Source organism: Podarcis liolepis (genome assembly GCF_965112155.1).
Source record: "Podarcis liolepis genome assembly, chromosome: 2".
NCBI classification, from domain to species: domain Eukaryota; kingdom Metazoa; phylum Chordata; class Lepidosauria; order Squamata; family Lacertidae; genus Podarcis; species Podarcis liolepis.
This window is the reverse complement of record NC_139555.1, coordinates 13,924,289-13,945,624: the sequence shown is the minus strand read 5'-3', so window position 1 is coordinate 13,945,624 and position 21,336 is coordinate 13,924,289. Positions and strand designations below refer to the sequence as shown.

Below are 21,336 nucleotides of genomic sequence, written 5' to 3'. Positions count from 1 at the left end.
CAACAGATACTTCTGAGAAGCTTACAAGCAAGACACAAAGGCAACAGCCTTCTTTTGTTGTTCATAGTCCACATCTTCTGGTGTTGCCTCTCTCTGAGCATCTATTGTGGTGCGTTTTCATTTATGAAGTTTCCGTGCCACTTTCCATAGAAGTCCCAGAGCGATTCACAAAATGTTTCGATAAACCACAGCAATAAATACACACTGACATTACCAAGTCAACAAGCAATGCACATTCAACACTCGATTTGAAACAGCCTCAGAGTTCAGAGGAGGGTTTGGGGACTAAAATCGCTTTGGCTGAAATTGCAGAAGCAGGGAACCTGTGGCCCTGCAGGCATGGCTGGTCTTCATGAGCCCAAGCCAGCATCACCAGTGATCAAGGATGATGGGAGTTCTAGTCTGACAAAATCTGGAAAGTCACAGGTTCCTCTTGTCTTTGACCAGAGTTGGACAGCAGTATAAATCTGCTCGTTCTCTGGGACCTCTCAGTGGTACTTGATACTTCCATAGGGAGCAGGAGTCTGTGGCTCTTCAGATGTTGGTGGACTCCAATTCCCATCGCCCCTAGCTATTTGCCATGTTGTCTGATGCAAGTTGGAGACCAAGAACGTCTGGAAGGATACAGATCCCCCATCTCCGCTAGGGAGCGATGCTTTCTCTCTAGCAGCACCTACTTTGCAGAATCCAGTGCCAACGGAAGCGATTCTGGCTACGTCTCTACTGGCTTTTTGACACAAGCTGTCCACATGACTTTTCAGAAGGAGCTGCATGTTGGCTAAGGACTATTGGAACTGTTTGGGTAGTGGGGCTGGCCAGGATTTCTGCTGGAGTCTTTTGGGCTGTGTTTATTTTGATACCAATTTTAAACTGTAAAAAGTGTCCCTGGTGATTGATTTTGATGTTTTATTTATTTATTAAACATTTTCCTTGCATTTTTATTTGACATTCCTTCCATCACAGAGCCCAAGGCAGCATAAATACAGCACCCAGGTGGTCGCCCATCCAAACATTGACTGGGCCCCAGACCTGCCAAGCTTCAGCAAGGCTTGTTTCATAGAATCATAAATCATAGAATTGTAGAGTTGGAAGGGACCCTGAGGATCATCTAGTCCAACCCCCTGAAACGCAGGAATATGCAGATGCCCCATATGGGGATCAAACCTGCAACCTTGGCTTTATCAGCTCCATCCCCTAACCAACTGAGCTATCCAGCTGGTTTCTTATCCAGTTGGCAATAGCCTCAAGTGCCTTCAAACCATACCCTGGGGTCTGTCTGAAGGCACAGGAGGCCCGGATTTTCACACCACCATCGTGGCAGAGAAAGTAGCATTTAAATGACGAATAAATCTATGGTTCCAGTTACAGATAGGCAGCCGTGTTGGTCTGCCATAGTCAAAATAAAAAAATTCCTTCCAGTAGCACCTTAAAGACCAACTAAGTTAGTTCTTGCTATGAGCTTTCGTGTGCATGCACACTGTGTATCTGAAGAAGTGTGCATGCACACGAAAGCTCATACCAAGAACTAACTTAGTTGGTCTTTAAGGTGCTACTGGAAGGATTTTTTTTATTTTGAATAAATCTATGAACACTGATCCAATGAAGGCATGATTGGGAGGAGTTGGGACGAGTGATGTGCTACCTGGCAACAGCCTCCGCATCGCTATGCCCTTCTTTCAAATCCCATAGCTGTAGAACCAGCTTACATTTCTAACAAGGTCATGTTCACTTTTGCTCGTTGGTTTCAGCTTGTGGGTTTTCTGCAGTGTCCTGGAGACATTCCTGGACTCTGAGAAAACCGAGAGAGGAGACAGCAAGCCCATCCCAGACTCGAAATCACCAGCAAATGGAGACAGGACCTTTCTTGGAGTGGGGAGGCATTAACATCCATTTGCTTTCACCACAGACAAGATCAATAGAGTCCTGCTGGCTACAGACTCTCCTGGGACATTCAGTGCCAGGCTTATTCACACAGGTCTGGTGTCCCACAATTTTGGCAGCGCCGTTTTAATTTGCCGGCGTTGTTGTTGTCGTCTTGGGATTCTCTGCAAACATTCCTAGCCTTACACTCCCGAAATCTGCTTCTCCCGAGCCAAATGTGGCCTGTTCAAACAGGCTGGAGATTCTTGCTGGCTTCTGCAGCACAAACAGAAGCCCCTTCGGATCACAGGCAAGCCAATGGGGCCGGAGGTAGGCCAAAATGGCTTTGGGGAAGGTGGTTGGCTACCACATCTTACTGGCTACTGGGCTGGTGCCAAGCAAGGAAGCACCACTGTCTCCCCTTTCAGCCCCAGGAGAAGCGAGAAACACCAGGACTCTCAGTTACTTGCACAAAATATGAAGGCACTTGGGCACACAAGGATGGCATGAAGAGTTTGGTCCAGGGGTCGCCCAAGATTTAAGGCTCATCAGCACAACTGGATTTGGGGGGAAAGTGCCACAGGTCACAGACCCTCTGGTCACTTCTCTCCCCATAAGAGAGAGTGAAAATATTGATTCCCTATTTGTATATTTGTATAAATTAGGTAAAGGTAAAGGGACCCCTGACCATTCGGTCCAATCGTGGCCGACTCTGGGGTTGCGGCGCTCATCTCGCTTTATTGGCCGAGGGAGCCGGCGTACAGCTTCCGGGTCATGTGGCCAGCAGGACTAAGCCGCTTCTGGCGAACCAGAGCAGTGCACGGAAACGCCATTTATCTTCCCACTGGAGCGGTACCTATTTATCTACTTGCACTTTGATGTGCTTTCGAACTGCTAGGTTGGCAGGAGCTGGGACCGAGCAACGGAAGCTCACCCCATCGCGGGGATTTGAACCACTGACCTTCTGATCGGCAAGTCCTATGCTCTGTGGTTTAACCCACAGCGCCACCCGCGTCCTTGTATAAATTAACTATCCCAAAATACAGACGTGCCTTCACACTGGCCAGATTGGATGTGATGCCCTCCGCCGTACTTGAGGGCAGATACCAAAAGATTCCAACTGAGGAACGACTCTGCCCCTGTGGAGATGGCAATCTGGAAACAGTGGCTTGTGTTCTCCTGTCCTGTCCCCTTTATAAAGATCTGAGGAATGAGATCATCACCCCACTCTTACTTACCATCCCAGGCCGCCCATCTGAGGCCACACTGTTCTTTCTTTTATCAGACCAAAATGATCAGACGACAGCAAAGGTTGCTAGGTTTATCGAGGGTGCAATGAGATTAAGGGACACTATCTGAACGATAATCTTGGCCATTTGATTGCTCTTTTTACCCACTGCTGTCTTTTTTAATCTGTATATATATTTATATACAGTGGTGCCTCGCAATACGAATGGCTCGCAAAACGAAAAACTCGCAAGACGAAAGAGTTTTCCGTTTTTGAGTCGTTCCGCAAGACGAATTTCCCTATGGGCTTGCTTCGCAAGAAGAAAGCCCATAGGGAAATCTCTGGGGACCTCTTTTAAAATGCTGGCGGTCAGGAGCAAAGACTTTCGCCCACCTCTTCTGAAGGCCGGCAGGGGGCAAAAGTCTTTGCTCCCCCCCCCATGCCTGCCTTCCCGGGACAGCGGAGACTTCTCCGCAGTCCCGTGCGATCTGGGACGGCTGTGGACAGAATTCCTGCAAAGCAGGGGACTTGACTAGATGTCCCTTGGGTTCCCTTCCAGCTGTACAATTCTATGATTTTATGATTTTATGACGTTTTGACAGGTGTCCAACAAAATCTCCAAACGCTTCACATAGAGAAGCATGCAGAGCCAGCTTCAGGTTTCCAGGGTTTCTTGGGTATCAGTGGGCCAACCCCTTCCCCCTTGACCCCTTCCATTTAAGCTAAAACGAATTAGACCAATATGCCACTGCCCAATTTCCAAAGAAAAGCACAAACTTTACTACTTCACTAGTCTTTTCCATATTTCTTCCAACAGTGTAAGTTAAAGGGCAACTTCTACACACGTAAAAAGGTAAAGGGTAAAGGGACCCCTGAACATTAGGTCCAGTCGTGACAGACTCTGGGGTTGCGCGCTCATCTTGCTCTATAGGCCGAGGGAGCCAGCGTACAGCTTCCGGGTCATGTGGCCAGCATGACTAAGCCGCTTCTGGCGAACCAGAGCAGCACACAGAAACGCCGTTTACCTTCCCGCCGGAGTGGTACCTATTTATCTACTTGCATGTGTGCTTTCGAACTGCTAGGTTGGCAGGAGCAGGGACCAAACAACAGGAGCTCACCCCGTCGCAGGTATTTGAACCGCCGACCTTCTGATCGGCAAGCCCTAGGCTTTGCGGTTTAACCCACAGCGCCACCCGCATCCCTTTCTACACACCTACAAGGGAGTAAATCTTACTGAACTAATCAGGACTTTATATATATGCCCAGGTGAATCTATTTGCCACCTGATGGGGTGGGGAGAGAAGCCCAGTTGCTTCTGCAGCAAGAATTTGGCATGGAAATGTTAGTTGTATTGCAAGCAGCACATGTCCTCTGAAAGATTATAAAGAAACAAAGGGGGGATCCATACACCATATGAACATAAAGAAGAACAACACAGAGCAGATGCAGACAACCAAATGCAGATACTCTGTTCAGCCAAAGGAACCCAAATCATACTATTGTTTTATTTTTAAAATGGAATAGGCCGCCTTGTAAAGCACAACTCATCCAAAGCAGGTAGAGTAGAATTAGGTAACTTCCAGTGCAAGCAAACCTTTCCTCAGAGAGCCTTTGATGAGGCTCAGGTATAATTCGGCATATTCAAGCCACAGAGCAATAGATCGGATCTCTCTCTCTCACACCCCATCCTTGGTCTAGGCAGTAGACCTTTAAAGCCCTAAACGGCCTCAGCTTTAAAGTGCATCAACCCCAGCCATTGGTCAAGAATAATGGGGGTTATATTCAAACAAGCAAGTTGTCTAACACAGATCTCCCCTCGGAGCTGCACTTTTCTTATGAGGAGACTGCATTGTCTAGTCTCCTCACAGGATGTTCTCTGTACTGTACTTTGAAACAGAATGTGGTGAAACTTGATATAATGCACAGAAGGACTCATATTCTTCTTGACCAGGTTCCAGCCATTTTGTATACCAAAGCCAAACCACTTAGGTTCTTCATAAGAAGCTGCCTTATGCTGAATCAGATCATTAGGTCCGCCTAACTCAGTACAGTGGTACCTCAGAAGTCGGATGGAAGCCGTTCCGGAAATCCGTTCAACTTCCAAAATGTTCGGAAACCAAGGCGCGGCAGCCCTGTTGGACGTTCGGCTTCCAAAGAACATTCACAAACTGGAACAGTCACTTCCGAGTTTGCGACATTCTTGACACGAGGAGCTTTTCTCATATTAAAAAGGGCGTGTGAGCGTTTCCTCGCTGCTTGGAGTCCAGATTGAGAGAGTGTTGCTTGGCCGTCAGAGAGAGGCAAGCCCAAGAAAGTTTGGTGACTGAACTAGAAGTCATATGGTGCCCCCTCCAGTGGCAGTAAAATGTAATTAAAAAAACCATGGCTCCCTATACAACAATTGGGAGTTCGGTGGAACGTACTCATGAGTAAACATGAATATGATTCCAGTTACAGATAGGTAGCCGTGTTGGTCTGCCATAGTCAAAATAAAAAAATTCCTTCCTGTAGCACCTTAAAGACCAACTAAGTTAGTTCTTGGTATAAGCTTTCGTGTGCATGCACACTGTGTATCTGAAGAAGTGTGCATGCACACGAAAGCTTATACCAAGAACTAACTTAGTTGGTCTTTAAGGTGCTACAGGAAGGAATTTTTTTATCATGAATATGATTATTGTAAATAATAGTAACCCCCCCCCATAAAAAGTGCTGGTCTTTAATGCTTCCCCCAAAATCCACCATCTGTGGCAGGCTGTGTCACCCAACCTAAAGACTGGGGCCAACCCTCGCAAAAATTCCTACTGTAGCTTTCCTTGAGACAATGTTACTTAAGTATATTGCCCTGAATGAAACTTAATTCAAGTATCATCAAATTGTGCTGGAATCTAGACCACTTAATGCTGATCTTTGTTTTTCTGGAGTCAGGTACCGCGTAGAAAACCCAGCCGAATTCTCACAGCCAAGGAATTGGGGAAAACAAAACACAACAAGTGCGTCCTTTTTCACATCCTGTTGACTCATATTTGGTCTGTGACCCGTGAGTTGAGAAACCCACTTCTAAAATCTTGGCAAGAAGGGATGGTGCCATTGCTCCCTGGGGAATTCCTTCGACTCTTTGTGCTGGGAAATTCGGAGAGAGATCAAAGGGATGTGTCTATAGGATGGGGTGTGGGGTGAGGAGAATAGACTCACACCTGCGCTCTGACCTCTGACCTCCTAAACAGCCTGGAGCTCTCCATCTCAAGAAATCAAAAGGAAGGTGAACAACAAGAAGATGCCCCCAGAAAAGGGGGGAAATGGCCAGTCACTACTTGTTTGGACTTAAAAAGACAAAAAAAACCTTATCACTGCAGAACTGCACCACATAAAGACGTAAGATTGGGTCCTATGTGGGGATCTGTTGATCATTCAGTGCCTTGCAAAATCAATTGACCCGCTGCCTATGGGAATAGACTGTGGCATTCAGAACACAACACAACAGACAGGATTTTTACATCACGACATCCGACACAGAGTTCCCAATTTCAGCTGCCCATCAACACAGATACAGCAACATCTCAAATGCAGAGAAATCGGACGATTCCTATGAATGTATTCATGACACAGGTCAGGGTCCAGAGAGCATCTTAAGTTGACACGAGGGCCTTGTGCTACCCCAGCAGAATTTATTTTTCTCCTTTTCCTTTGAACAGCTGGCCACCGTGCCATATCACGAATTGTTTTCGAAACTCCCCCTTCATTTCAAAAACAGTTTGCCATGCAGCCGAGAGAGGCTGCTATTTGAGAAAAATAAAGCATTCTTTGGATCCACACAGAGATGATTATGCAGTGCTCAACTGTTCCAATTCACTTTGGATGAACAACAGGACGGGTTCTCGTAGGGATGGCCTGAGCAATCCATCACACTCGATGGACTGTTAACATTTAGGGAGAGATCTGTTCCTCCCTTTGCTTGCTGCCATTTGCAGAAATCGGATTTTTGAGAACAGCTTTCTGTCTCTTCACATTTTCGGTCAAGAGTTCCTTATCGTCCTATATTCCATACCTTTAGTGGTCTCTTTGGTGCACTATTTTATATCTCTGAACTCACAAAACCCTGTAACAAGGAGTTCCACAGGTCAATTGCTTCTTTGCTTTTTAAAAAGTCATTCTGCTTCTTTCCTCAAGAGACAGCGTAAATGGCAGGCCTCTCTTTACTTTTTCTATATATATTTTTATGTTTGCAGGCATTGATTTTATTAATCCCCATAAAGGAGCGTTTGGCTTTGTGCACCCCAAACATTTAAAGCATGTGACTTTTCCCAACGAATCATGGAAACTGCAGTTTAACCCCTCACAGAACTACAATTCCCAGCACCAAACTACAGTTCCTAGGATTCTTTGGGGAAAATCATGTGCTTTAAATGCATAGTGTGTACACAGGCTTAACTTCCATAGGAGAAAAGCCAGCTTAACAACAGACTACTCTGCTGGAAATCTCTTAGGAACAGTTAAATCTGGGTGATGTTGTAGCCGCCATCAACTGCTGAACACTCTGGACAAAAGAGAAAAAACTATGTAGGCAGATATATAAGAACTGTGCTCCTGTGTAATAGACATATACTGAAATGTGGAAAGATCCAGTGGACAAGATGAGAGATGGGGAATCCATGCCCTTCCACATGGTGTTCAACTTCAACTTTCATCAGCCCCAGACAGGATGGCCATATGCCCAGGTTGGCATCCATCTTGGGAGACCCTGGAGGAGTGTGTCTTTGTGGATGAAGTCAAACTGTTAGAAGGTTAAAGCACCTGCTCCAACTGTAGAGACTGATCCCGGACCAGTGGCGTAGCGTGGGTTGTCAGAACCCGGGGCAAGGCAAGTAATTTGCGCCCCCTAACCCGTGGATTTGCGCCCCCTAACCCTAACCCCCAGAAGTTGCGCCCGGTGCGGCCGGCCCCCCCTGCACCCCCCACGCTACGCCACTGTCCCGGACAGACATGTTTTGTTGCGGCCGGGGCAGATGAAGGTGTCTGGCTGTTAGGGCTGGGTGATACCTGGTTGTTAACATTGTTGCATAAAGGTAAAGGGACTCCTGACAATTAAGTCCAGTCGCGAACAACAATGGGGAGCCGGCGTTCGTCTGCTTCCGCAGACAGTTTTTTCTGGGTCATGTGGCCAGCATGACTAAGCCGCTTCTGGCAAAACCAGAGCAGTGCACGAAAATGTTGTTTACCTTCCCGCCAGAGCGGTACCTATTTATCTACTTGCACTGCATGCTTTCAAACTGCTAGGTTGGCAGGAGCACGGACCGAGCAACGGGAGTTCGCCCCGTGGCGGGGATTCGAACCGCTGACCTTCTGATCGGCAATCCCAAGCGGCACAGTGGTTTAACCCACAGCGCCACCTGCGCTAAACATCAGCAGCTAAACACCGCGATTTGCTGATATATCACAATGTTGGAAGTGTATCTTGGCGGCCTCTTCTTCACCACTTTAAGGAAAGAAGCAGCAAGTGAGATATGTCCCCAACCCCATACAGTGGTACCTCAGGTTACATACGCTTCAGGTTACATACGCTTCAGGTTACAGACTCTGCTAACCCAGAAATAGTACCTCGGGTTAAGAACTCTGCTTCAGGATGAGAACAGAAATCGTGCAGCGGCAGCGCAGCACCAGCAGGAGGCCCCATTAGCTAAAGTGGTGCTTCAGGTTAAGAACAGTTTCAGGTTAAGAACGGACCTCCAGAACAAATTAAGTACTTAACCCGAGGTACCGCTGTACTGCTCTGACTCGCGTGAGCAAGAGCAGGATGGGGGCTGGGTGAACTGAGGGGCGGGCAGTTTCACATGCCCCACAGTTGATGCCCCACAAAAGAATCTGGCACACTTCAGCCGGAAGGGGTGTGTGCTTTCTTAAACCAGAAGCCAGAGGGATGGGGGGAAGGCGGAGGCAGTCGTACGGCCGAGGAACCTGTTCCTGCCAGTCAGTCGCTCCAGGAGTGACCAACCAAGAGGAAGAGTCCACCTGCCCATCCTGCATGTCCACCACCTCTCAGCTGATCAAGCCCCACACTCTGGCTCTCAGGAGCTGGAGGTGAGAGGCTTCCTTAAACCACTCAGCTGGGGGGCGGGCAGACTCTCAGCATAGCAGTTTAAGGAAGCCCCCACCTTATGCTAAGATCAGCTGAGAGGCAGCAGGTGCGCAGCCTTTGCACAGGTGGACTTTTCGAGCTGCCGATACACCACAGGTCCCCAGCCAGCGCCAGCACAGCGCAGGCAGGCAGAGACGGGAGTGAGGCGCACTGTGCTGGTGGAGGCTGGGGAGCTGCGATGTATCGGCAGCTGGAAAAGTCTGAAACCGGTATAGTGACCTGAATTTCTTGATTTATCGCCCAGCTCTACTGATGGTAAGGGTGGCCCTGTGGGTTAAACCACAGAGCCTAGGGCTTGCCGATCAGAAGGTCGGCGGTTCGAATCCCCGCCACGGGGTGAGCTCCCGTTCCTCGGTCCCTGCTCCTGCCAACCTAGCAGTTCGAAAGCACATCAAAGTGCAAGTAGATAAATAGGTACCGCTCTGGCGGGAAGGTGAACGGCGTTTCCGTGTGCTGATCTGGTTCGCCAGAAACGGCTTAGTCATGCTGGCCACATGACCCGGAAGCTGTACGCCGGCTCCCTCGGCCAATAAAGCGAGATGAGCGCCACAACCCCAGAGTCGGCCACGACTGGACCTAATGGATTTGATGAAGAAGAAGAGTTTGGATTTGATATCCCGCTTTATCACTACCCTAAGGAATCTCAAAGTGGCTAACATTCTCCTTTCCCTTCCTCCCCCACAAGAAACACTCTGTGAGGTGAGTGGGGCTGAGAGACTTCAGAGAAGTGTGACTAGCCCAAGGTCACCCAGCAGCTGCATGTGGAGGAGCGGGGAATCGAACCCGGTTCACCAGATTACAAGTCCACCGCTCACCTTTACCTTTACTACTGATGGTACTGCTGCAGATGCGCAATGGCATTTCTTCTCCTCCCAGCGGCCATTCCTCTTCTGGTCACTGCTATGGATGCACAACCTGACTGTCTGTCTCCAAACACTGTGGTCATTGCAAGGGATTCCCACAAGGTCTCTGCGTGTATTCTTTTCTTCTCCAAATTACCCCCCTTCTTCTACCAGCACCGAGGGCCTTCTGGCAGTTCCCTCACTGCGAGAAGCCAAGTTACAGGGAACCAGGCAGAGGGCCTTCTCAGTGGTGGCGCCTTCCCTGTGGAACACCCTCCCACCAGATGTCAAAGAGAACAACAACTACCAGGCTTTTAGAAGACATCTGAAGGCAGCCCTGTTTCGGGAAGCTTTTAATGTTTGATTTATTATAGTATTTTAATATTCTTTTGGAAGCTGCCCAGAGTGGCTGGGGAAGGCCAGCCAGATGGGCGGGGTATAAATAATAAATAATAATAATAATAATAATAATAATAATAATAATAATTATTATTATTATTATTATTATTATTATTATTATTATTATACCATCACTTTGTAGCAGCCCAGATTCCCAGGACTATGTTTACCTCAACCATCTAGTTAGTTTCAATCAGATTTCCTGACCCATCCTCCAAGCACGTCCCCTTTGAAGTAAATCCCAGTGAGTTCAAAGAGGCTTCCTTTCTTCATCAGAATCACATAATCATAGGAGATGAAAGGGATAAAAATGGCGGTAGCTCCCTAGTCAAACCTAGGCCCCAAATACAGGGCCAACGGCCATTATCTGCCTATACAACTCAGACCACAGAGTGCATGAGGAGAAAGCAAGGTTTCACGGGGCAGTCAGGTCAGGGAAGTTGTTCTAGGTGACTCCAGCCAGTCAATCCATGCACACTACAGGAGAAGGCAGAACACTTTAATCCGCTTCAATTGCACAAGCCTAAATATTACGGGATGCACCTGAATCCCTTCCACAAAACAGTGGCAGGCACCTAAAAATTACCTAAGGGTTAAACCACAGAGCCTAGGACTTGCCGATCAGAAGGTCGGTGGTTCGAATCCCCAAGACGGGGTGAGCTCCCGTTGCTCGGTCCCTGCTCCTGCCAACCTAGCACTTCAAAAGCATATCAAGTGCAAGTAGATAAATAGGTACCACTCCGGCGGGAAGGTAAACGCGTTTCCATGTGCTGCTCTGGTTCACCAGAAGCGCCTTAGTCCTGCTGGCCACATGACCCGGAAGCTGTATGCCGGCTCCCTCGGCCAGTAAAGCAAGATGAGCACTGCAACCCCACAGTCGGTCACGACTGGACCTAATGATCAAGGGTCCCTTTACCTTTACCGCTGCCATTGCCAGGAAATTTGATTTGGTGAGCATTTCCACTTGTCCTGTGCCCACAAGGCAAGGGTCCAAGCAGTTTCCCCCTCCCTCCGCTCCTTTCCCAGGGAAAACCCACTCTTTAGTGCTAAATTGGAGCAAACGTCAATCCAGAGAAAATCAAAATTGCTGTTTGCTCCGATTGAGCGCTAAAGAGCAGTTTCCCCTGATTCAGGTGGGGAGCAGTGGGGAGCAACAGCCAAGTGTAAGTGTGGCTAAGCCCCAAGTTCAGGTATCGAGGGACAGTGAGGTGCCTTCTCCCACTTCTCTTCCTCTGCACCATTCATCACCATATGCACCTCTATCTATCACAGGAGTCGGGAGCCATCCAGATGCCAGCTGTGCAGTGGTTTAGCATCTGGATCCCACATTGCTTTCCACCAGGTAAGTAGCCACTTTCCCCTTGCAATTTGATTGGTGGTGGTCCAATGGTCACAACCTGAGCCTTAAGGAAACACTTAGCACAGCACCTGGCATTTAGTAGCCGTTGATAACCTTATTGTGCAAGAATTTGACTAATCCAGGTTGGTGACCATCACTCTCATCACCTAAATGGACAATGACCAAATGGTCAACCTGATTATTTTTTTTGCATGCTTTTTTAAAGATGCACCTGCTTGCCTAGACCTTTTGAGGAGAAGTGAAATACATGGTGATAAATCAGCAGAAGCAACTTATCTGTGATTGTTATCTGTGATTTATGATTTATCTGTGATTGTTATAAATTTTGCAATACTGCGTGGCTTATTTTGTTTTGGATTTTTATGGTTAATTATTACCGTATTTTTCGCTCTATAAGACGCACCAGACCACAAGACACACCTAGTTTTTGGAGGAGGAAAACAAGAAAAGAAATGTTCTGAATCTCAGAAGCCAGAACAGCAAGAGGGATCGCTAGGCAGTGAAAGCAGCAATCCCTCTTGCTGTTCTGGCTTCTGGGATAGCTGTGCAGCCTGCATTCGCTCCATAAGATGCACACACATTTCCCCTTACCTTTTAGGAGGGAAAAAGTGAGTGTTATAGAGCAAAAAATACGGTACTTTAATTTTTACTGTGTGCTGCCCTGAGACCCTTGGGCGGAGGGCAGGCTACACATATAGGGGTGGCAAAACTGGTTCCCTTCACATATTGATTTTATTGTTCTCTCTTTTTTGTAAACTGCTTTGAGGTTTTATTTTTTACAGTCAAATGGTGTGTACATTTTATGAAATAAATCAGTGTTTCTTATTTTACCTTGCCCTTCAACGTGTTGCTGAGGCAGATTACAGCCAAAAAATAATACCAGTGTTTATTTTCCTGAGGGAACATTTCAGAAAGTGGTAAATTCAAAGGAGCTGGTAGGTATTAGTCCTAATTAGAGATATCCCCAAGCAGTGGCGTAGCGTGGGGGGGTGCAGGGGGGCTGGCCGCACCGGGCGCAACATCTGGGGGTTAGGGTTAGGGGGCGCAAATCCACGGGTTAGGGGGCGCAAATCCACGGGTTAGGGGGCGCAAATCCACGGGTTAGGGGGCGCAAATTACTTGCCTTGCCCCGGGTCCCGGGTGCTGACAACCCACGCTACGCCACTGTCCCCAAGAGTCAGTCCCTTTCTGTTCTCCCTCCTCATGAGTCCTCCACATATATCTAAGGCAGGGCAGCAGAAGACTGCTCTAGAACGCCTGGACCTCAGTAACCCATGAGAAGTTAGAAGAAATACCATGACAGCAACTCCCAGGCAGATGAGCCCAGCAGATGCAGCAACGGTAATCATAAAAAGGTAAAAGGTAAAGGGACCCCTGACCATTAGGTCCAGTCGTGACTGACTCTGGGGTTGTGGCACTCATCTCGCTTTTTTGGCCGAGGGAGCCGGCGTACAGCTTCCGGGTCATGTGGCCAGCATGACTAAGCCGCTTCTGGCGAACCAGAGCAGCGCACGGAAACGCCGTTTACCTTCCCACCGGAGCGGTACCTATTTATCTACTTGCACTTTGATGTGCTTTCGAACTGCTAGGTTGGCAGGAGCAGGGACCGAGCAATGGGAGCTCACCCCGTCACGGGGATTCGAACTGCCGACCTTCTGATCGGCAAGTCCTAGGCTCTGTGGTTTAACCCACAGTGCCACCCGTGTCCAACGGTAATCGTAGAATTGGAAGGATCAAACCTGCATATATCTCTAGAAACCTGAAAGGTTTTGCGCAACTCACGTGGTTAGCATCGGAATCCCAAAAGCAGGCTTCCTCAACCTCGGGAATTTTGGCCTACAACTCCCATGATCCCTAGCTAACAGGACCAGTGGTCAGGGATGATGGGAATTGTAGTCCCAAAACATCTGGAGGGCCGAGGTTGAGGAAGTCTGCCCAGAAGGATCCAGGCGCAGAATGCAAAACAAAATTTAGAACGATGTGCTGCTTTTGAGAAGACTGCTTCGTGGACACTCTGTGGGGCACAATCCCAAAACTGTTTTGGGGAAGAAGACCCCACTTGGGGCTGCTACTTCCATCACCCCTTCCCTCAAGACACACTTCAGACCCAGACTGTGCTATCCTGGAGGGCACTGGGTCCTATTCACAAGGAATTTGACAGGAGTGCTGCCGATGGAAGCAAACATCAGGTGTGGAACCGCATACCCACCCAGTTAGATTAGGGCCGTGGCAGCATAAGGGGTTAAAGGCCTTCTTCTTCCAATAGCACAGTCCAAACCAGTTCACACGCTGCCGGACAGGCAGCAAAAGCCACACAAAACCCACAAAACCATGCCAGGTTTAATAAGAACCTGGGAAATCCTCCCTAGGCCATAAAGCTAACTGGGTCACTCGCTCCCAGCCTAATCTCCCTCACAGGTTTGTTGTGAAGATGATATGAAGAGAGGGAGAGATATGAACACCAACTTCAGCTTCTTGGAGAAAAGGTGGCACATTAATGCGGTATCGAAGCAGAGGGTTTTCTTGGTTCCATTGCAGTGATTTCATTTTTTACCATCTAGTTCATTACAGAGAGAAGAGAAGCTACTTCACATTGCTACCATTGGTTCCAGTAAAGCAAAACCGGCCTTAACATAAGGGCAATTTACCACAGCGGCTGATTTAGCCCCACGGACACCAAGAGAACAAAGCCACTTTCAACCACCAGTTAACTCCCTTGCAAAAAGAACAATTTCTGCTATTGAAGGACTCTGCTCCAAAGTAAATTGTTCACCTCATGTTGAAATGGGGGAATATCGATGGGAGGGTCCCTAGCTCACTGGAAGAGAATGTGTTTGCACATAGATGGTCCCTAGGTCACACCCACACCATATATTTAAAGCATATGACTTTCCACAAATAATCCTGGGAATCCTAGTTTCCCCGTCAAAGAGCGATAATTCCCAGCACAGGTAAGAAACAACAGTTCTCGGGATTTCATGGGAGAAGTTATGCGCTTTAAATGTGTGCTATGGACACGACCCACACTGACATACCCTACAACATTTCTCCAATGAAAATAGGGGTGCCCTATTCAATAATAATAATAATAATAATAATAATAATAATAATAATAATAATAATATTCCATCCATCTGTGTAGGTTGCCCCAGCCACTCTGGGCGGCTTCCAACAGGTATAAAAACATAATAAAACATTAAAAAAAAACTTCCCTGTACAGGGCTGCCTTCAGATATCTTCTAAAAGTTTTATACAGTTGTACTTGTTTTTCAAACAAAATGTGTTCTGGAAGTCCGTTCGACTTCCGAAATGTTCGAAAACCAAGGCGCGGCTTCTGATTGGCAGCAGGAGCGTCCTGCAGCCAATCGGAAGCAGTGGGAGCCGTGCCGGACGTTCAGTTTCTGTGGCAAAGTTCGCAAACCGGAACACCTACTTCGAAGTTTGTGGCATTCGAGTTCCAAGTTGTTTGTGAACTAAGCTGTTTGAAAACCAAGGTATGACTGTAGTTACTTATCTCCTTGGCTTCAGAGTCGCATAACTCCATACCCTCCAACATTTCTCCAATGAAAACAGGGATGTCCGAAGGAAAAGCAGGACATTCCGGGATCAAATCAGAAACCGAGACGGCTTCTGCAAATCCGGAACTTTCCCTGGAAAACAGGGATACTCGGAAGGTGTACTCCATGTCCTCCATGTCTCCAGCTCATGATCAGGTCAGGTAGCAAGTTCTGGGGGAAAGCCTTGCCTGAAAGAAACCACCAGCCAGAGCAGACAGCTCTGGGGTTATAAAGACCAAAGACTTGACGCAGTGCAAGACACCAGATGTTCAAAAAACCCTCAGTGGTTGTTCAAGACAGGAGCAGCCACAGAAGGTGGCAATGGTGGGCATTTGTCAGGTTCCCAAGACCAGCAGAGGGACCACCATCCTAACAACAGTACCATCTCCACTTCGCAGGAGACCCAGTGCAGCCTCACTTTGCATCTCGCTCTTTTCGGGTTGGAGGTGCTGAACATGCTATGTACCCACAAAATGTTGGAGCCAGCTCTTAATTAGGTTGAGTTTCGGAAGAGATACTATGATCTTCAACAACAAGTAATCTGGCGCTCCAGTGAACCAAGAATGGATCACCATCAGCCCGGGGACTAGACTGTGCGTCTCCTGTTGCATTGCTGCTGGTTTATACTTAAACGTTTGGCCTGCTCCCTCAACTGAGCACTAAGAACTCCTTCCTTGCAGAGTTTAGAGACGCAGAGGAGCTGATCTGCGTGGGACAGGAAAAACTCCCGCTTAAATCTTACGTCCATTTTGGGCAAGCTGCTATCACTCAGCCTCAGTTCCCCATCTTCGACGCAGAGGTTAAATAATACTAGCCTAGCTTACAGGGTTGTTGTACGGATGCTAAGGATTATTGGTATTTTAAATGCACCTCTGGAAAGGAGGGAGATGGTTTAGCCAAATGGACCAAACATGCCAACATAATCCTGATAACTAAAATCAGATTTCTGAATGGTTTGAGTGGTTTCAACGATTCCTACCATTATTTCAAAATGTGTGTGTGTCTACAAGGATCCTTCACAGAACCATCTTCTATGCCAGAGCTGATTAAATGTGCATTTTTATTAGTGGACTTAAAATGTTTTTAGTGATCGCTTAAGAGTCCTAATACTTACAAGATAATTTTATTTAGTTCCCTGAAACAAGCCGTTCTTTTTAACTTGGAGCACCTAAGACAAAATCGAAGAATGGAATCGTGGCCGTTCAAATGCCACTACCTTGATGAAGTCCATCGCCCCTTCTTCTCCATTTCCCAAAGTTGCACATTTTAGCCTTGAAGGAAGGGGCGTCTGTCTCTAGGCTTTTCTTTAATGTGGAACATGACCTTATTAACGCACCTATTTCCAGACTGTATTGCTCACAACTTTTCTTTTTTTAAAAAAAAATCAAACTTCAAACGACTTGCAGTTCCTTTAGAAAAAGGGGGGGGGAGAACTGCTCAGTGCTGGTTTTATTTTCCAGTCAATCATTAGTTCCATTTTTAATTAAAATGGCTTGTTATCATTTTAACCCTTTCAGGTCCTCAAACCCTAAACCTTTACTTTGCTTCATGGCTGGATCTTCTTCTTTTTTTTAAGCCACCCACAAATCTTAATAACAAAGTTGTAAACAGAAGAGCAGGATGGGGGGGAAAGAAAATATCTGTAGCCAATAAAATCTGAAAATAGCCCTGAACTAAGATTCTGTCCTCAGCCGAAACCTAAATATTTGTGAATACAGTGGCTGAACATTTGGTTTTCTTCTGCGTGTTTCTCAATCCTCACTCCAGAAGCTATGGAGGTGGGGAAAGATATCTCAAAACAGAATCAATTTCTCTGGAACAAAACTCCTCTCTTTCAAAATCAGATTGGTGAAACATTTGCAGTCTATTTAATCTTTTTTTTTTTGGTGCTGCTGGTGGTGAGGAAATAACAACACACATATAAACACACATCAGGAAATGGAATAGTTGGTTTTTGTGTTTTTTTTTCAAGTATCCCTTCATGACAAACTAAATACAGATGACAAATACTAGGCAGCTCAGCAGAGCTGTACCCCTAGACCATCAAATGGACTCTATATAAAATTTCAGGCAAAAAAACCCCCATCCTTATTCTATTTTGCTAACCTCTGACCCACTCTCGCTTTTGTTGTGCACAATTGCACACCTTCCCCCCAACCCCTTAAACTCCAGGTTCTGCCTGTTGCGTTATTTAGAAAGCTGCAAAAGCCCATTTATAAAAGGAAACGGAGGAGGGAACGGGTGGGTGGGTGGGTGGAGGGAACAGAAGTAAAATTACTCCTTACTTTTTCCTCAGCTGCTTGAGGTCTCTGGGTTTTGGTTCCCACCTGGTCTGACAAAAGATCCCTCTTGCTTCTTCAAGTCAGGGCTCTCTGGGGCCCCTGATCCCGCACAGCAGGGAGATCACCTCCAGCACTGGCGATGCCATCGCTGTCCCAGCCTGAGGGGTTTGCTGCGGAGTTTTGAGGAGGAAGGAGAGAGACAAGCAAAAGAGAGAGAGAGAGAGAGCTGGTCTGTAGTTGGAAGAGAGAGAGAGAGCGAGAGAGCGCTCCTCTGCTTTACAAGATCCACCCTCTAATTACAGCCTGGGAGCCTTTGAGGACCCGCTAGTATCCAATAAAAGAGGAGGAACTGTGGTGCAGAAGGGGATGTAGTCAACATCTTCAGATTGGGTTTTCCTCCTCCACCACCACCTCCCTCCTTCCCCCAGACTTTGGAGGGAGAAAAAGAGGAGGGGAGCAGGGCACAGAGAGGGATTAAAAAGAGAAGAATGGGGAAACAAAAGCACAGGGAGGGAGGGAAAGGAGCAAAGGGCGAAAAGTTGGAAAGGTAAAGAAGGAAAAAGAGGGTCCAAGAGGGGGAGCGGGGAAGCCCACCAGTGGCCAAGCAGGACAGGTAGCTAAGAAAGCTACCAGTGGCAAATCTACCCAGGGATGGCTGTGGGAAGGATTCGGGCATTGCAGGGGGTTGGACTGGATGACCATTGCGGTCCCTTCCAACTCTCCAATTCTATGATTCTAAGATTGCAGCTCCAATGACTAATAAACAGATTTATTCATAGTACAGTGGTACCTTGGGTTAAGTTCTTAATTCGTTCTGGAGGTCCGTTCTTAACCTGAAACTGTTCTTAACCTGAAGCACCACTTTAGCTAATGGGTCCTCCTGCTGCCACTGCGCCACCAGAACACAATTTCTGTTCTAATCCTGAAGCAAAGTTCTTAAGCCGAGGGTTAAGAGTCTGTAACCTGAAGTGTATGTAACCCGAGGTACCACTGTATATTTCTTTTGGTAGATCTTTTTGCCGGTTGGCACCGAAGATGGTTTATTTTTTTTAAAAGTACATCAATTATCCTACATTTCTTCTATCGTGGAATTTTAAGGCAGCTGTGAAGTTGTGATTCCCAGGCAGTCTTCCATTCAGGCAGTGACAAGACCCAAGCAGGCATGGCTTCCGCAAGGTAGCTCCATCGGTGTGCAATGTTGGGCTCTCAGCCAAAGTTGCACTGTGATTGCACCTGATAACTGATTATCTGCAACCTTTCTGTATTCCTTACATCAGCCATGTGAGGTAGACCAGTATTGTTGGCCCCTTATTACAGATAAGGCCTAATGCCACCCAGTGAGCTCACGCTGAGGCTTGAACCTAGAACTTCACTCATTGCCTACGTGCTCTTGTAAGGCGATAAACAAATTCCATTCCAACATTTCAAAATGCAGGTTTTCCCCTTTTTTCTCTTCTGTTCCTTGAGCCCATCAATCTGTTCTTCTCTGTCCACTCTTAAAAGACAGAGAGCCATCAGAAAGCCTTCACTTTAATCCCAGGATTCTTCAGAAAGGACCAGGAAGATTTCTGTGTGGAGAGATGCTGCCAGTCAGAGTTGTTGTTGTTGTTTAGTCGTTTAGTCGTGTCTGACTCTTCGTGACCCCATGGACCAGAGCACACCAGGCACTCATGTCTTCCACTGCCTCCCGCAGTTTGGTCAAACTCATGTTCGTAGCTTCAAGAACACTGTCCAACCATCTCGTCCTCTGTCGTCCCCTTCTCCTTGTGCCCTCCATCTTTCCCAACATCAGGGTCTTTTCCAGGGAGTCTTCTCTTCTCATGAGGTGGCCAAAGTATTGGAGCCTCAGCTTCACGATCTGTCCTTCCAGTGAGCACTCAGGGCTGATTTCCTTCAGAATGGATAGGTTTGATCTTCTTGCAGTCCATGGGACTCTCAAGAGTCTCCTCCAGCACCATAATTCAAAAGCATCAATTCTTCGGCGATCAGCCTTCTTTATGGTCCAGCTCTCACTTCCATACATCACTACTGGGAAAACCATGGCTTTAACTATACGGACCTTTGTTGACAAGGTGATGTCTCTGCGAATCAGAGTAGACGATACTAAACTGGACAAATGGTCCAACATAGTATAAGGCAGATTTTTATGTTCTCATCTTCTCCACCTTGGGACTGAGCGAGCCACTTGGCATAATCAGTAATGCCATAGCACAAATACAATTGTTTGTGTTGATCAGTTGGCTTTTTTTCCTTTTTCTTTTCTTTTTTGCTGGCCAGCAGCTTGATATGGAGACACTTAGCAGGCAAAACTTTTCTTGATCTACCTTCTAGGGAAACCTTTGCAATTTCTTGGGCCATTGTTCAGTGGGAGATTGAGTACAGAGAGTCCCAGGTTCCAGCAGCCTCATACTGCATGTAAATGGATTGTGAAAAAGACTATGAATCAAAAGTGGAGATACTATATGTACTTTTCTTTCTTTCTTTCTTTCTTTCTTTGCTTGTTACACAAGAAAATCTTTAGTAATAAAAAACTTTTTAAAAGAAAAGAAAATCTCAGGAGTGAGGAAACCCTCTCTAGCTGAACTCTTCCATGGTCTCAGCCAAGCAAAGTAGAAGGATTATTACTATTGTTTTATTATCTGTTAAATTTGTGTACCACCCCTCATCTGAAGATCACAGAAATGCACAATGAGAACACAAAATGCATAATAAAGCAAAAACAAGAGTAGAAGATGGGTTTGTGCGATCTAAATCCATGTACATTGGGTGGCTGTTTGGAAAAGAAAAGAAAAAAGTGTGGCAGCAAGGTCAGTTTAAAAATTGTCATCTGCAGCTGCCTGGAGCTTTTGCTACTAATGCTGTTTCAACATCACAGTTCCAGGAAGATGTGTCCAAAGATTCAGAAGGGAGCTTCCAGGAGAACAGAGGACCTGAAGACAAACAAGACGCTCTGGGTATGTTCATCCTAGAGAAAAGCTGTCAAGAGGAAGAGGCTGTGGGTTCAGATTAGAAGAGAGTATTAAGTTAAACATCATATTTCTTCATAGGAAGGCTGAGGTATGTGGTGGAGGGAAGCACAGAAGAAAGATGCTCAGGGAACTAAGTGGTGGTGGATTGGCGGTGCATGATTTGCAGAGAATCAACAAGGGCTTCTTTCGTTTAAAAAAACCTCTCAGGAACAGTCACAGCTACAAAGAGGCCCCTCCTCCCTTCTAAACTAGGCTAGAGGTTTTGATCTGCGGTAACTCAGTTATAGATTTTGTACCTGTATATGCAGGTCACATCTGGCTCCAGCACACACGCACACATGCACATTGTTTTGTACCTGGGACCTCATACACGCCATGCCCTTAAAGTCCATTTGGAGCGCATGTTTTCCACCCAAGGATTCTGGACACTGCCGTTAACAATTCACAGAAGACTTGCAATTTCTAGCAGCCCTTAACAAATGACAGTGCCCAGAATTCTTTGAGGGGGCAGCGTGTAGCTGTATGTAGCCTAGCTCCAGTCTCTGGATCATGAGATTCTAGTAAATAGGAATAGATTGATCGATCCTGCAGAGCTGAACTCTGCCCACAGTGTACAGGGAGATTAGAATTCAAATCAGCCGCTTCTTAGTTCATTCGGTAGTTTGGGGCTACCGCTAATTGCTATCTCCTAAACAACATTGCAGGG

General features: G+C 46.8%; 1 protein-coding gene across 1 annotated transcript in view; it reads right to left on the bottom strand.

Moving 5' to 3' along the window:
- Positions 1 to 18,075, bottom strand: part of SP7 (Sp7 transcription factor) — a 35,412-nt gene extending 17,337 nt beyond the window's left edge. The window contains exon 1 of the mRNA XM_083490380.1: positions 17,665 to 18,075. The gene's annotated coding sequence lies outside the window, so the exon portion shown is untranslated. The remainder of the gene's footprint in view (positions 1 to 17,664) is intronic.
- Positions 18,076 to 21,336: the final 3,261 nt, after the last annotated feature.